Source organism: Maylandia zebra, linkage group LG6 (genome assembly GCF_041146795.1).
Source record: "Maylandia zebra isolate NMK-2024a linkage group LG6, Mzebra_GT3a, whole genome shotgun sequence".
NCBI lineage: Eukaryota > Metazoa > Chordata > Actinopteri > Cichliformes > Cichlidae > Maylandia > Maylandia zebra.
Genome location: NC_135172.1, coordinates 4,432,869 through 4,450,604, shown reverse-complemented (window position 1 = coordinate 4,450,604; position 17,736 = coordinate 4,432,869). Strand labels below are relative to the sequence as shown.

The 17,736-nt window shown below is 44.6% G+C and overlaps 1 long non-coding RNA gene and 1 pseudogene across 1 annotated transcript in view; one reads left to right on the top strand and one right to left on the bottom strand.

The window, feature by feature from the left end:
* Positions 1-17,736, top strand: part of LOC143419122 (uncharacterized) — a 305,825-nt gene that overhangs the window by 14,297 nt on the left and 273,792 nt on the right. The window lies entirely within an intron of this gene.
* On the bottom strand, positions 2,919-5,766 carry LOC143419023 (uncharacterized; annotated as a pseudogene).

The window sequence follows — 17,736 nt, the reverse complement described above, 5'->3', positions numbered from 1 at the left end:
AAAGGCCATGGAAAAAGACTTTTGGACTGCCTTGAAGAGATTCTGGCAAACCGTCAGGCGTCTCAGGAGGGGAAAGCGGTGCTCTACCTGCACTGTGTATAGTATATGCCAGAGTGCTGGAAAGGAGAGTTCGTCCGCTAGTTGAACCTCGGATACAGGAGGAACAATGCAGTTTTCGTCCTGGTCGCGGAACACTGGACCAGCTCTTTATCCTCTCGAGGATACTTGAGGGTGCATGGGAGTTTGCCCAACCAGTCTACATGTGTTTTGTGGACTTGGAGAAGGCATTTGACCATGTCCCTCGGGGTGTCCTGTGGGAGGTGTTGCGGGAGTATGGGGTGTCTGGCCCATTGCTACGGGCCATTCGATCCCTATACAACCGTTGCAAGAGCTTGGTTCGCATTGCCGGCAATAAGTCGGAGTCGTTCACAGTGGGTGATGGGCTCCGCCAGGGCTGCCCTTTGTCTCCGGTTCTGTTCATAATTTTTATGGACAGGATTTCTAGGCGCAGCCAAGTGGCGGAGGGCTTTCGCTTTGGTGGCCTCAGAATCTCATCTCTGATTTTTGCAGATGATGTGGTTCTGTTGGCTTCATCGGGTGAAGGCCTCCAGCTTGCACTGGAACGGTTCGCAGCTGTGTGTGAAGCAGCGGGAATGAGGATCAGCACCTCCAAATCTGAGGCCATGGTTCTCAGCCGGAAAAGGGTGGAGTGCCCACTCCGGGTCGAGGATGAGTTCCTGCCCCAAGTGGAGGAGTTCAAGTATCTCAGGGTCTTGTTCGCGAGTGATGGGAGAAGGGAGCCGGAGATCGACAGACGGATTGGGGCTGCAGCTGCAGTAATGCAGAGGCTGCACCGGTCCGTCGTGGTGAAGAGGGAGCTGAGTGTAAAAGTGAAGCTCTGAATTTACTGGTCAATCTACGTCCCTACCCTCACCTATGGCCACGAACTGTGGGTAGTGACCGAAAGAACGAGATCGTGGATACAAGCGGCAGAAATGAGCTTCCTCCGAAGGGTGGCTGGCCTCTCCCTTAGAGATAGGGTGAGAAGTTCGGCCATCCGGGAGGGGCTCAGAGTAGAGCCGCTGCTGCTCCACATCGAAAGGAGCCAGCTGAGGTGGTTCGGGCATCTGACAAGGATGCCCCCTGGGCGCCTCCTGGGTGAGGTGTTCCAGGCATGTCCCACCGGGAGGAGGCCCCGGGGCAGACCCAGGACACGCTGGAGAGATTATATCTCTTGGCTGGCCTGGGAACGCCTTGGTGTTCCCCCGGATAAGCTGGAGGAGGTGGCTGGGGAGAGGGAGGTCTGGGCCTCTTTGCTTAGGCTGCTGCCCCCGCGACCCGGCCTCGGATAAAGCGGATGAAGATGGATGGATATATTTTCTCATCTAAATGTCCACTGAGCTGTGAGCCAGGGGGCGGTAATGCGCCTTAACATTGGTTGCCAACCAAGAAGAAGAAGAAACTGTGAGCCAGGAGGGAGGGGGTGAGTGAGTGATTCGTTCGCTCTATGATTCAGCACAGGAGGGAGGGGGTGAGTGAGTCCTGAGTGATTCGCTTACGCTTACGATTCAGAACAGGAGGGAGGGGGTTAGTGAGTCCTGAGTGATTTGCTTACGCTTACGATTCAGCACAGGAGGGAGGGGGTGAGTGATTCGTTCGCTCTATGATTCAGCACAGGAAGGGAGGGGGTGAATAGCTCAAATGTACTGTTAGCATGTTAGCAGAGCGATGCTACTGTGAACCGAGGAGCTATTGTCTTGATGTGAGCTTCTACTCAGGGCTTTTTCTTCCAGTTCAGAGCAGAATTTTTTTTGTTAAGATACTGGATGTTGTGTTTTTCTCCACAATTTTAATTATAAGCTAGATAGATTGCTGCTAACAGCAACAGGGATGAGTCAGTGAGTCAGTTGGGCTTGCGAATCATGATTCATGAGTCAGTAAAGTGATTCTCGAGTATTGAACGATTCGTTCATGATTCGCGCATCACTAGTGAGTGAATTATTAACAAGATGATTGACCTCTGTTGGAGTAGCATTCAGGTAGCTGCTCTGCTCGGTGTTGGTACAGGGCATTGAAGATGCTAACAGTGTGTGGATTATATTCTTAAACTTAGTTACAGCACTTTCAGAAAGACATCTACTGTGTTGAAGTCTACTCCCCACTGCTCCCCCCTTTTGAGAGAAGCCAATTGAGTCTAATAACAGATTAAATGCCATGCTGAGGCTGTCAATTTTTGCATCTACATGAATGTTAAAATCCCCCACAATAATTATTTGATCTGAGCTGAGCACTAAATCAGATAAAAAGTCGGAGAAATCAGACAGAAACTCTGTGTAAGGCCCAGGTGGATGATATATAATAACAAGTAAGACTGGTTTCTGAGTTTTACAGCTGGGGTGGACAAGGCTCAGCATCAGGCTGTCAAATGAATTAAAAGTCTGTCTTGGTCTTTCGTTGATTAATAGCCTGGTGTGAAAAATTGCTGCCACACCGCCCCCTCGGCTTGTGCTTCGAGGTTTCTGGTAGTTAGAATAACTCGGGGGTGTTGATTCATTTAAACTAACATAATCATCCTGCTGGAACCAGGTTTCTGTAAGGCAAAGTAAATCGATTTGTTGATCAATTATTAAGTCATGTACTAACAGAGACTTGGAGGAGAGAGACCTAATATTTAATAATCCTCATTTCACTGTTTTACTCTTTGGTTCAGATGTGGATACTGCATTGTTCTTTCTTTATGTTTAAGTTGTTTGTTGCTGGTTTTTAGTTTTTTTTAATCTGTTTGGGAGCTGACACAGTCTCTATGGAGACAGGGGGTTTGGGGGGGGGGGGGGGGGGGGTAACAGAAGGAGCAAAGCTGCAAAGAGGTGTGTAAGATCGCAACTCTGCTTCTGCTTCCTGGTCCCAACTCTGGATAGTCATATTTTGGGGGGTTTAATAAATTTGTCCATATTTCTAGAAATGAGAGCTGCTCCATCCAAAGTGGGATGGATGCCGTCTCTCCTAAGAAGACCAGGTTTCCTCCAGAAGGTTTGCCAATTATCTATGAAGCCCACATGGTTTTTTGGAAACCACTCAGACAGCCAGCAATTTAAGGAGAACATGCGGCTAAACATGTCACTCCTGGTCTGATTGGGGAGGGGACCAGAGAAAACTACAGTCCCACATTGTTTTGGCAAAGTTATAATTTTACTGAATTTACGTTTACCCTTAGCCAGCAGTTTTAAATTTCCCTCAGTGTCGCCTGCTCTGGCCCCTGGAAGACAATTGACTATGGTTGCTGGTGTCTCTAGCTTCGCATGTCTCAGAACAGAATAGCCAGTTACAAGACTATGACCCCTGGCAGGTGTATCGCTGAGTGGGGAAAAACGGTTAGACATCAGAATCAGAATAAGAATCGTGTTTATTGGCCAAGTATATGTGCAGACACATACAGGGAATTTGGTTCTGGTAGATGGCGGCTCTCAAGCACAGCAATGTAAATCACACACACACACCACACACACACACACACGTCTCTATATATACACATTACACATGCATACACAAAGCTGTGTAAACCAACTATAAATGACGAATCTAAACTTATATACATAAAATACAGAAATGAACGAGGTGGAATGAATACTACAAAATGTACATAAGGTGCAGTTGCAGTCTGGCAGTGTGACAGGTCAACTGTTAAGAAGGGAGATGGCGAGGGGAAAGAAACTGTTCCTGTGTCGGGTGGTCATGGTCTGCAGGCTTCTGTACCGTCTGACAGAGGGCAGCAGATCAAAAAGTCTGTGTGCAGGGTGTGAGGGGTCTGTGATGATTTTATCTGCCCGTTTCCTGGTTCTTGAGAGGTACAGATCCTGGATGGAAGGCAGGGGGGTGCCGATGGTCCTTTCTGCTGCCCGTACAGTCCGCTGCAGTCTGCTCCTGTCCTGTTTAGTGGCGGCTCCATACCAGACTGTGATGGAGGAGCACAAGACAGACTCAATGACCGCAGTGTAGAACTGGATCAGCAGCTCCTGTGGGAGACTGTACTTCCCCAGTTGTCTCAGGAAGTACATCCTCTGGTGGGTCTTTTTGAGGATGGAGTTGATGTTGGTCTCCCACTTCGGGTCCTGGGAGATGGTTGTACCCAGGAACTTGAAGGTCTTCACAGTTGACACAGGGCTGTCTGATATGGTGAGGGGGAGCAGAGTTGAGGGATGTCTCCTGAAGTCCACTGTCATCTCTACAGTCTTAAGAGTGTTCAGCTCGAGATTGTGCTGACTGCACCAGAGTACCAGCCGCTCAACTTCTTGCCGGTATGCAGACTCATCACCATCTTGAATGAGGCCAATGACAGTGGTGTCATCTGCAAACTTTAGGAGTTTGACAGCCGAGTTCTTGGAGGTGCAGTCGTTAGTGTAGAGGGAGAACAGTAGTGGTGAGAGGACACATCCTTGAGGGGCACCAATACTGAGGGACCCGGTTTCAGAGGTGATCTCCCCCAGCCTCACTTGTTGCTTTCTGTCTGTCAGGAAGCTGGTGATCCACTGACAGGTAGCTGGTGACACGCTGAGCTGGGAGAGTTTGGAGGAAAGAAGTTCAGGCACAATGGTGTTAAAAGCCGAACTAAAGTCCACAAATAGGACCCTGGCATAAGTTCCCGGGCGGTCAAGGTGTTGCAGGATGTAATGCAGCCCCATGTTCACTGCATCATCCACCGACCTGTTTGCCCGGTAGGCAAACTGCAGAGGGTCCAGCTGCTGGCCTGTAATGTCTTTCAAATGGGCTAACACCAGTCGTTCCAAGGATTTCATGACCACAGACGTCAAGGCGACAGGTCTGTAGTCATTCAGTCCTGTGATGGTGGGTTTCTTGGGAACAGGGATGATGGTGGAGCGTTTGAAGCAGGAGGGAACTTCACACAGCTCCAGGGATCTGTTGAAGATGCGAGTAAAGATCGGAGCCAGCTTTTCAGCACAGGTTTTGAGGCAGGAGGGTGAGACGCCGTCTGGTCCGGGGGCTTTCCTGGGCTTCTGTTCCTGGAATAGTCGGCTCACATCCTGAGTGTGTATTCTGAGTTTCAGGGAGGAGGAAAGGGGGGTGAGAGGTGTGGTGGAGGTCGTTGAGTCTGGATTGGGGAGGGTGGTGGTGGTCGTTGAGTCTGGATTGGGGAGGGTGGGGGTGAAGGGGGGAGAGGTGGAAGGTGTGTTGGGGGTCAATGTCTGAAGCAATGTCCCTGGGGAGGGGAGGGTGGGGCGTGGGAATCTGTCCGTCTCAAACCTGCAATAGAAAGTGTTTAACTCATTGGCCAGGTCTTTGTTTGCTTCAATAGTGGGTGGGGGGCGTCTGTAGCTGGTGATTTCCTGCAGGCCCCTCCACACTGACGCAGGGTCGTTGGCTGAGAGCCCCATGTGAACAGGCTCTCAGCCAACAACCCTGCGTTCACACACATGTGAACAGGTTGGTGGTGTACCTGGGACTTCTGTTTAAGACTATGCTTCCTCCTCACCGTCACCCAGCCGCCCTCTTTCCCCAGCTGCTTGGGGAACCGGGGAACAGCTAGCGGGGCCTACGCTATCTTCGGCTGCACCAGCTTACAGGGGCCTGGCTAGCTATGGGTGAATGAAGGGTGCGAAGCCGAGTCTCCAATTCAGTAATCTTGGCCTCCAGAGCTGCAAACATGCTACATTTGTTACAAGTATCATTACTGCTAAAGGAGGCCGAGAAGTAATTAAACATCTGACACAATGAGCAGGAAAGTGCAGGATGGACAGGTGAAGAGGCCATGCTGCTAGCGAGTTGGCTACAAGATAAGCTAAGCTAGCGAAACAGTAAAGACACAGTAAGTGAATACTTTGGCTATAAATTAGGTAGTGAGTACACAGAAAGTGTGCTTCGGATGAAGCACATGAAGATTATGCTATGAAAAAAGAATATATCTAAAACCTTTTGATTAAATTGCTAAGCAGATAAGCTACTCAAAAACACCACCTTGTTTGAGTAGGAACAGGAAGTGTTACTCTACCGCAGAGAGAGCGAACACCAAGTGACAGCGCCACCAAGAGTCAGGGTGCAAGAGAGCCATTATATAGCCATTCTACTCTACCTGAGCCCTCAAAGTGCTTCATACAACTTGCCTCATTGATCCAGTTTCTTATTTGCAAGTACTTTGTGCATAACATTCACAGATATTCATACTCCACCAGATGCAACAGAGAGCACTTTGGGGTTAATATATTGCCCAAGGATATTTGGCAGGCAGAGTGGAGCAGCCAGGGTTCAAAGCACCAGCCTTCCGACTTACTCTACCTCCTGAACTGGAGTAACCTGCTTAAAAAATTACTGATATACTGTCTTTTACCATAATTAAAGTTGCGCTCTCACAGTAAATGTCAAAAGTTGAATGCTCTTTTTCCCAGAACCAAAAACAGCCTGGTGTTTGATAGTAGCACTGCTTTCCAGGACAAAGAAAAACTACAGCAATATACTGTATGAGAAAGGCTTAAAGCGAAAGATAAGCAATACTAAGCTCAGGTACAACTAGATGAACTTGTGTATTTTAGTGTAAAGTTGGTCCCTGAAAACTGTTGTTTTGCCAAAATGCGACCATTAGTAATTAATATAAGGAGTTCCTCTAAATAGCTGCATGTGTATGTCATTACATTTAATGATTTAATGCTCTGGCTGTGCCGAGTTACAGCAACATTGATGGTTTTTTTTTTCTTCTTCCATAAATGACCTAAAGAGGATTTAGTGGTGTCTATTTCAGAGGAACAATAGCAGTTTCAGTTTTGAGTTCATTTCAGTTACGTTCTAAAGTCCAGTATCATTCCCTGTCAGATCTGGACAGCCATCACTTGTAATACATGTTTGTCCCATTTACACCCAACCGCTCTAGCAGCATGCTGTTATCTCTGCAAAAAAATATCACTCCCTTTCTTTACCTGAGAGCTTTGCTGCCAGCCCCTCTGTTATCGAAACGTTTTTCATTATCCAATGTACAAACATAAGTAACCGGCCTATGTCACAGACATCATAAATATCACCTATAGCCCAACAAAAAAGTCAGAATTGTTGGCTTTGTTTTTCAAATGTCAATAATACAAGTCTTCAGCAGTTTGCCTGGAGAATGACATTTTCTGAAATGCTTCTTAAGTAATTTGTTTTCCTAAAGATCTTTTCTCTCTTACGCTGATTTGGGTTCAAGAGATCAATTTCAAGTTTGATTTTATTTACTAACTTGACTCAGTGAAATCAGGGTGTATTATGAGGACTGAAAACCTTGCTTGATGGCTGAAGTCATGAAAAAATGTACCGTATTTTTCAGACCATAAGGTGCACCGGATTATAAGATGCATTAAGCAATCAAATCAGTCAGTTAAGTTAAACTTTACTCACCTCATTCTTCTTGCTTCCTCCACTTCCGTACCATTGATTCATTAATGCTGTATTCTATCACAGCTGCTCTATTCCCATGTTGTTGCAGTATACAGTGGAACCCCGACTTACGAATACCCCATTTAACGAAAAATCCAAGTTACGAAGCCACTTAACGGCAATATTTCTGCCCATGTTACGGCAAAATGCCCACGTAACGAAATCCGCTGGCTCTGATTGGCTGAGCCCACAATGCCTATAATGCCCACAATGCCTTCCGAATCATGTGACAACCCCCTTGGCTTTTGTACTTGCGCTTCGCTGTTCCACTTGAACAATGTATTGTTGTTGCAGTTAGCAATTAGCCTATAGCCAATTGTTCACTCAAAAGGCGCGATGGGTGCTTCGTCTTACGAAAATGTTCGACTTATGAAAGACCCATGGGAACGAATTGATTTCGTAAGTCGGGGTTCCACTGTACTAATGACTAACCTCGTATTGTGGATGGATTATCTCAGCTGTTCTTCTGACTGATGTTTGGTCCGTTTACAGCATCCTGCCATGCAATTACATTTGTCCCTAATCATCAGGAACCCTCACGTTAACTTTTATCAAGTGGAAAAAAGTTAGCATTCATCCTCAAGCTTCACTATGTTTATGCTATGCTAACATAGCTGTGTAGCTAGCCACCATGTAGCAACTTCAGTAACCCTACAAAAGTCACTGCTGATTAGTTTTCTGTTTTCATTTCATTTGTTGGAAGTTATAGCAGAGCTGTACGATTAAATTTTTCAGAAATCTCTCAGTCAGAACATGCTATATCATGTTTACGCGGAAACTAGCAAGCTAACTTCCTGCTAACTTCAAACTCCGTGAAATATAATAAATTCTGTTTTCATGGATGCCTGGATGTTAAACTTAATTGTTACACCTGGTAAAGCAGCAACGCTGATCATTTTATTAAACATTAAAGAATTTAGACAGTTTGGAACTCTTAGTGATGCCGCAATGTTGCATTGTGCAACTTGTTTACTTGTTTTAAACAGTTATCATTACCATGGTATTAAATTCCTGTTTTTTTTGCAAAAACTGCCGCAGGTGCTTTCTTGGTTATCATCACTATTGTTTAAGTGTTATTAACATGGTTATTAATGTGTTATTAAATAGAAACGGGCAGTTTTGCATTTTTCAGTGCTGTTTTGTGCTTATTACACAGAAACAGATGTTTCCATTTAATGATCCAGAGCAGTAAATATTATGTTTAAATATATACGGTGGCCCCTAGAGACAAAGCACGTACAAACTCGAAAAAGCATGTAAAAATTCCAAAGAACATTTCTAGCCTTAACTGAACTTCCAAAGCAGACCTAATTCGCTTAAATTGCACAATTGAAAGCATATGTGTATTGTTTGTGTATTTATACACAAGCACGCATACAGTATATATTCAAATAATTTAAAAAAAATGTTAATTTACCTGTTACTACCACACACCAAATCTAGTCGTTGGTACTTCCTGGCTTTTGTAGCCACTAGGTAACAAAAGATCAACACCGCGCCTAGTCCCTTTGAGCATTTCTGTTGTGTTTTGTATGTGTTTTAGAGTTTGTACGTGCTTCAGAGTTTGTGCGTTCTATGGAGTTTTTACGTGCTTCGGGGTTTGTACATGCTATGGAATTTTTACGTGCTTTGGAGTTTGTACGTGCTTTGGAGTTTGTACGTGTTTTGGAGTTTGTACGTGCTTTCTCTCTAGGGGCCACCATAAATATACTTTTATTTATTCACTCCACATAAAATGTAATAAATAAATCGTATAATACAAAAACCAACTATTTACATTTCAACTTTTAACTATTTAAATTTTCAGCTTTTTCCTTTTAAACAAATTTAAAACAAAAAACACAAAACACTGCAAACCACAACACAATTAAATATAAATTAAAATATGAAAACAAAAAAAGATGCACATTCTCTGTCACATTTGTTTTTCATTCCAACTCATGAGCAGGAATGTTGTATTATTTCAAGGGTGGCTTGTTTCCAGTCCAGGCATTACTGCCTGAATGACTGTCATGGATCGAGGTGATCCAAATGTAGGTGCAGAAGAAAGTCTTTAACTTCCCTTAAGTACAGTGGCAGTGGATGTGGGTTGGAGATGCAATGAGCTTGAACCTGCAGGCGACCATCTTCACTGACCGCACCATCTGTGACGGAGAACTCATCTCTCCTGTTGTCCTGCAAGCAAACAATTATTTTTTTGGAACATGAACTTAATTGCTTTCTTAAAACATTTTTTTCTGCATTTGGTATAAAACAGACTCCAATTTGGACAATCTCAGGCTCCCTCCCCACGGAGAGGTGACATTCAATGTCCCACTGTCAGTCTGGATAGCCGTGACCACCACCCAACACACAATAATGTCATGAAAGCATCATTTTAAAAAGGGCTATGCAAACATGGCCAATAACTTTCATTCTAAGATGTGCAAAATGATTTGGGCACAAAACAAATTTTGCTGTTAGAAAACTTGCAGACTTCACTATATACAGTGTAGACCCTCTAAACTAAGTTTGGGGGATGTGATCTTTCAAGAAATGCAGACAAACTGTTGTTGTTTGTTTACTTACACAGCATGTCTTGTAGAATTAACTGGAGTCACCAGCAACAGCATAGTGCAGTCATATCTCAAGTCTAATAAAAGAAGACAACTTCCCCAAGCCAAAGCACAAATAAAACAATAAGTAAAACAGGCTGATCTAAAGTATGATTAAAGTTCAGCCTGATTAACATAAATGTCACTGACAGTTATTAATATATTGGAAAACCAAAATACTTACCACTGAGTTGATGTCTTTCTGTCCAACAGCAGGAGTGCTGGTCCCGAGCCTCAAAGACAGTAAGAAGCAAGCAGAGGGAGAAAAAACAGAACATTTTTCAGAAACTGATTTGATCCTTAATGGCTGTGCAATCATTGTAACATATAGTTTGCCTATATTGTTAAATAAAGTCTAGATTTGACATTAATAGATGTCACAGATGTTCAAAAGCTGCCACAAAGCATGAAAAAAATGGACGTCTCCGAAAATGTCGGAGCATTTTTGCAAATACAGTGGGGCAAAAAAGTATTTAGTCAGCCACCGATTGTGCAAGTTCCCCCACCTAAAATGATGACAGAGGTCAGTAATTTGCACCAGAGGTACACTTCAACTGTGAGAGACAGAATGTGAAAAAAAAAAATCCATGAATCCACATGGTAGGATTTGTAAAGAATTTATTCGTAAATCAGGGTGGAAAATAAGTATTTGGTCAATAACAAAAATACAACTCAATACTTTGTAACATAACCTTTGTTGGCAATAACAGAGGTCAAACGTTTACTATAGGTCTTTACCAGGTTTGCACACACAGTAGCTGGTATTTTTGGCCCATTCCTCCATGCAGATCTTCTCGAGAGCAGTGATGTTTTGGGGCTGTCGCCGAGCAACACGGACTTTCAACTCCCGCCACAGATTTTCTATGGGGTTGAGGTCTGGAGACTGGCTAGGCCACTCCAGGACTTTCAAATGCTTCTTATGGAGCCACTCCTTTGTTGCCCGGGCGGTGTGTTTTGGATCATTGTCATGTTGGAAGACCCAGCCTCGTTTCATCTTCAAAGTTCTCACTGATGGAAGGAGGTTTTGGCTCAAAATCTCATGATACATGGCCCCATTCATTCTGTCCTTAACACGGATCAGTCGTCCTGTCCCCTTGGCAGAAAAACAGCCCCATAGCATGATGTTTCCACCCCCATGCTTCACAGTAGGTATGGTGTTCTTGGGATGCAACTCAGTATTCTTCTTCCTCCAAACACGACGAGTTGAGTTTATACCAAAAAGTTCTACTTTGGTTTCATCTGACCACATGACATTCTCCCAATTCTCTGCTGTATCATCCATGTGCTCTCTGGCAAACTTCAGACGGGCCTGGACATGCACTGGCTTCAGCAGCGGAACACGTCTGGCACTGCGGGATTTGATTCCCTGCCTTTGTAGTGTGTTACTGATGGTGACCTTTGTTACTTTGGTCCCAGCTCTCTGCAGGTCATTCACCAGGTCCCCCCGTGTGGTTCTGGGATCTTTGCTCACCGTTCTCATGATCATTTTGACCCCACGGGATGAGATCTTGCGTGGAGCCCCAGATCGAGGGAGATTATCAGTGGTCTTGTATGTCTTCCATTTTCTGATGATTGCTCCCACAGTTGATTTTTTCACACCAAGCTGCTTGCCTATTGTAGAGTCACTCTTCCTAGTCTGGTGCAGGTCTACAATACTTTTCCTGGTGTCCTTCGAAAGCTCTTTGGTCTTGGCCATGGCGGAGTTTGGAGTCTGACTGTTTGAGGCTGTGGACAGGTGTCTTTTATACAGATGATGAGTTCAAACAGGTGCCATTCATACAGGTAACGAGTGGGGGACAGAAAAGCTTCTTACAGAAGACGTTACAGGTCTGTGAGAGCCAGAGATTTTCCTTGTTTGAGGTGACCAAATACTTATTTTCCACTCTGATTTACGAATAAGTTCTTTACAAATCATTTTAAGTGGGGAACTTGCACAATCGGTGGCTGACTAAATACTTTTTTGCCCCACTGTATGTGATGTCTTGATAAATCGAGCAGATATTTGAACTTTACACAGCTACATTCTCGCCTGTTTTGTCTTGTCCAGAGAGTGATGGAACTAGAAGCAGATGCAATGGGACATGAGCTACTTTTTGTAGATGAGGCCGGTTTTAACCTCAGTAAAACCAGGAGACATGGCAGGAACATTATAGGACACCGTGCCATCATCAATGTCCCAGGACAACATGGTGGTAACATAACCATGTGTACAGCTATAAGCCAAAATGGTGTTGTTCACCATCATGCAACCATAGGCCCATACAACACTGCACACCTTAATGCATTCCTGAACACCTTGCATGACATGCTCACTGTTCAGAGACCAGAGCAGACCCGATATGTCATCATATGGGACAATGTTAGTTTTCATAGGGCTGCTTTGGTCCGCAACTGGTTTACAGACCATCCATCCTTCATGGCACTCAACCTCCCTCCATACTCTCCATTCTTAAATCCCATCAAGGAGTTCTTCTCTGCCTGGCGCTGGAAAGTGTACAACCGTCATCCTCATCAACAGGTAGCCCTTTTACAGGCAATGGAGGAGGCATGTGGAGATATTGACCAGGCATCATGTCAGGCCTGGATACGGCATTCAAGGAGATATTTTCCCCGGTGCCTTGGACTGGAGGATATCGCATGCGATGTGGACGAAATTTTGTGGCCGGACCCAGAAAGACGACATGATGTAGGCTGATTGTCTTTTTTTTCCCTTTTTTTTGGTGAAATTCCTATTTTTTTTCTGACTTTGTCTTGGTTTTGATGAGTGTGAATAAACACCAACACTTGAAGTTTGGATCCTTGTATGTTTACATGATACTATGACAAAAGTGTGACCTCAAATTTACATCTGTACACAGAGAAAGCAAAAGCCAGATGTGTTTTGTATTCATACCATCAGTGTGCAGTTGGCGCATTGTGTGCTTAGTAGATGATGGCTTGTGTGTACTGTTTGATACGAAAACACCATTTTTACGAAGGTGTGAAGAGTTAATCTAGCTGTGTTCGCTTTTGCAAGAGAACTACAATGTTTTGATAATTGGGTGACAGGTTTTCTTATTTGTGTGTAGAGTTTTGCAAAAATAGCCAATAGTTACAAAAAATGTGCTTAAGCAATCAGAAAAACTGTAATGTGCCTCATGATGAGCCTTTTGAAGCACTTCAACGTGATTTGTGTAAGTGGAAGAGTCACAGTAGCTGTTGAGGCAGGACACTGGGGACTTCTTTGGCACAGGAACTCCTCCAAATTGGTGCTCCGCCTGCAGGCCAGGCCACCTGTCTCAGAACTGGTTTGCAGCATCTGACGAGCGGTCTGTATGCTTGAATTAGCACTATAATACTATTGCCACAAATCAGTAAAAATACAAAGAAAGATTTTTTCAGTGTCTTGGTGTTGCCTTTAAGGTGTTAATGTAAGCACACTAGCTGGGTTTTACATTTATACACACTGATCTAAGTGTTGCTACTGAGTAAATGTGCTACATGAAGAGCTGCACTGACAACGTGACAATGGACAAACGTATTTGGATTTATCCAAACCAACAGACTTGGATAACCTCAGATGTCTGGACTCTTCTAAAGAAATGGAACCCAGCCTGCAAGTCAGGGGACAAAGCTCAATACAGTGTTGCAAGGGCATAGCTGTGGAGAGGCATCAAAGCTGCAAAAAGGCAAATTGAGTCTTGTTTGGAAGAGACTACAGAATATTACCAATTGACAGGCTCCACACCTGTCACGACCCCTCTGACACCATATTGGCAGAAGAATTAAATAACTTCTTCTCTTGCTTCGAGGGACCTGACACCAACCACTGCTTTCTCGTCCTCCAGGAACACCAGGTGAGACAGTGGCTGAAACCTGTGAACATCAGAAAAGCTGCTGACCTGGATGTAGTACTTGGAAAAGTATGTTGTGCCTGTGCTGACCCGAGTGGGGGAGTCCTGACCAGGATGACCATCACTGTCACAGGCCACTATGCGCCCGTGCCTAAAGACAGCAACCATCATTCCTTTGCCAAAGTGATCTGCTCCAAAGTCTCAACGACTACAGGCCTATCGCCTTAACATCTGCAGTCATGAAATGCTTTGAGAGGATTATCCCGCAGCACATAAAGGCTTGCCCCCGACAGAACTTGGACTCTCATCAGTTTGGATACAGGGCAAACAGATTGACAGAAGACACCATTGCCACAGCCCTACACACAGCTGCCACCTCAAGCAACCAGGAAACTATATCAGAAGGCTTTTCATAGATTAAAGTCGGATGTTCAATATGATCATTCCTGGAATCCTGGTTGAAAAGCTGATTATCATCGGTTCACCCCCCTCCAATTGTGCCTGGATCTGGGATTTTCTGTCCAACTGCCCCCAGGGTGTTAAGACTGGCGCTGCTTGCTCCTGTACCCTGTCTCTTAGCATGGACTCCCTCCAAGGCTATGTGCCGAGCCCTCTCCTGTACACTTATGATTGTACACCCACCCAACACAATCAGTAAATCTTTTAATGACACTCCAGTCACTGACCTCATGAGCAGAGGGGACAAGACTGCGTACAAGGAAGTGGTTAAAAGCTGGCACTTTGGTGTGCTGAACACTAACTTTTGCTCAACAGCATTAAAACTAAGGAAACCACAAGAAACTCAAAACATGCAAAGACACTGACCAAGAAACACAGACTTACACAGAACAGAGGGGGCACAGAGAAACATGAAGGGCAAGGGATCAAAACTAGAAACCATAGAATAAATCACACGAGGACAAAACAGAAAACAAAAGCAGTGCACAGTAAACACCGGAGCCCAAGAAAACAGCCCAAACACAGTTCAGTTCAGGTGGCCGACTGTGCGGACGGCAACGGCGGCGACGTGGAAACAGTTCAGGGGGCCGACCGTGCGGACGGCAATGGCGGCGACGTGGAAACAGTTCAGGGGGCCTACCGTGCGGACGGCAACGGCGGCGACGTGGAAACAGTTCAGGGGGCCGACCGTGCTGACGGCAACGGCGGCGACGTGGAAACAGTTCAGGGGGCCGACTGACGTCCGGCTAGAGGCCCAGAAAGTGGCTGGCGATGCTGAGGTGTTGGACGTGTAACAACCGCAGGACCAGGCGAGGCAGAAGCAGAGGCTGGACCAGGTGACGCCGAAGCCGAAGCAGAGGCTGGACCAGGCGACGGCGTGGCAGCTGCGGATGGTGACACTGCAGGTGACGGCTGAACGGGCCCCTCCGACCCTCCAGCGGAGACAAGGAACGGCTAGCCGGGCTCTCCAGAACCCCCAGCGGACACGAGGAGGGGCTGGCCGGGCTCTCCAGAACCCCCAACGGACACAAGGAAGGGCTGGCCGGGCTCTCCAGAACCCCCAGCGGACACAAGGAAGGGCTGGCCGGGCTCTCCAGAACCCCCAGCGGACAAGGTGTGCTTGACAGAGTGCTTGATGTGCTCACTCGAGCCTCCGGCAGGAGCAGATGTAGGGCCAGAGGTTGTGGGGACCCCTGACTGAACGTGTAGCTGGGTCAGGAGGCCCAGGATCCTGACACTAGGAAAGTTAAAAAAACAGTCCAATATTAAAATAGTGAAAATACTGATAACAGTATCACAGTTTCCTTTAAAAACTATAAATATTACAACAAGGTTGTTAAAGGTCCTAGCAGGGTGAAACAAATTATGAACACATTTGTTCCTCATTTGGACACGAGGGAAAACAACAAAAATGCAGAGCTGGAGAATAAGTTTAATATTAATACAATTTTAGTTGATAAAAATAAACTTTCTTGACATTCTTTGAAATTAAAGTAGTAATTCTCTGGTGCCTGTGTTGTTTATAAGCAAGGACAAAGAGATAATCATGCTGTCAGCATCTTCCAATAAAAAAAGATCACAAATGCAGGGCTTTATGTTCTCTAGTAGTGTACTGGAAGTCTGCTACAGGGCCATTTTACAACTGACAATAGATAATTATGTCCTTGTTTAAAATTGTTATTTATTATTTGTAAAGAAACTATTAAAAAAATATTAAAAAAAAACAAAAAACAAAAAAAACCAGCAGGCTTATTATGCTGCATACTCCATTTGGTTTTATTTATCTTGCACAATTTTACACCAACAGTTGACAACAGTTTAGGGTACCTTATATTGTAAGGTAATTACCTTAAAATATTAAAAAGAAACCTTTAACAATCCCACAACCTCCTATGAACAAACGCTTGGCAACACTGGGAACGAAAAACCCCTTTTTAACAGAATGAAAGCTCAGGCAGAATTGGGCTCTTGGACAAGCAGCCATGTGCCACAGCTAGTTGAGGCTGAGGGGAAAGAGAGCAAAGAAAAGACACTATAGGAGAAAGAACCAGCCATATGCTACTTAGAGACCATCAGAATGAGCTGAAAGGTCTGAAGATATATAACTCTGACAGTGATATTTGGATACAGTTAAGATACAGTAAGCTATAAGGCAATGGTTTCTGACCAAAGGAAAGGTCAGTAATACATCTTATTATATTGTGTTATGGTTTTTAGGTTCTGGGGGATGTGGCACTTATCCATCGTGGTAATTGCAGTTTGCTAGGCTATGATACCATCATGTTATACTGAAATGACTAACAAAAAGGGGGAAATCTCATTTTCTAGTTAGAATACATGCAAGCGTCTTCTACTACTCTGGGACTGTGCACACACAGACAGGATGATAACCCAATTAAGAAAATCTATTAAAAAATGTCATAAACACTGACATTTTGTACCATTGAACCACACTCTTTATGCCAAATCAGATCTCAAATTAATTTTAGACAGTATTTTTGTGTTTCCCCATCACATTTACCAAAATTGGCTCCACCATATTCTTCGACCTGTGGTCAGTTGTGGAGCTATGAGCAGCATTTATAAAATTTCTCTTCCCACTGCACACGTCAGAATGATGTCTTTTATATGTCATCTTTGGTCACCTGCTTTAAGCTCACTGAACGGGTTTGTGATGGGGTGTGGTTTATGGCTCAGCTGCAGGTGAAGGGTGGAGCAGTGGGTTCAGAGTGTGGTGTCAGGGTAGGCTGACCCATCTTTGTATGCATCTCCAGTTCCATCTGCGGCTGAGTCAGTCAAATGAAGTTAGAATGACCCGGAACAGTATGCCACCTTCTGAAATGGGACTAGATCATAAGAGTTATGCGTGAAGGAATGCAGAGTGGTCAGCCAATATCTCCCAGATGACCTGGGCTCTTAGTGCTAAAACAAAAGTGAGCAGTTACACGTAGGGTTGCCAACTCCCTGAAAAATAAATAAGGGACACCTCGTGGCCAGGGCCGGGCGACCCAGTTGTCTTCACCTTTCCCAGTGTGGTGAATTTTCTAGCTCTTTTTTTGTGTGTGAAATTATTTTTTTAACCATTTGACTTGAATTTGATTTAAGTAGATGTGTATTCTTTGTGATATGAACACATGTGAAACAAATGATCATTTAGCCATTTATTTTTAGCTCAAAATGACAACATTAACACAGTAAAACAGGTCTCCTTCTTAAACAGAAGCCTGTGATGCTTAACTTTTGAGAATATAAGTAAATCTTTCTTTAAAAGAACTCTGTCCTGCTTAACTTAAAATTATAGAAAACAATAGAAAGAAAAACATTCTTGTAACAGTGCACATTTAGTGCATTTAGTACAATTGGCTTAATGCTAATCAGCTGCTCCTGTTTGTAAACCCGCTTGTTCCCATGATTACGCATCATAACTCATCATC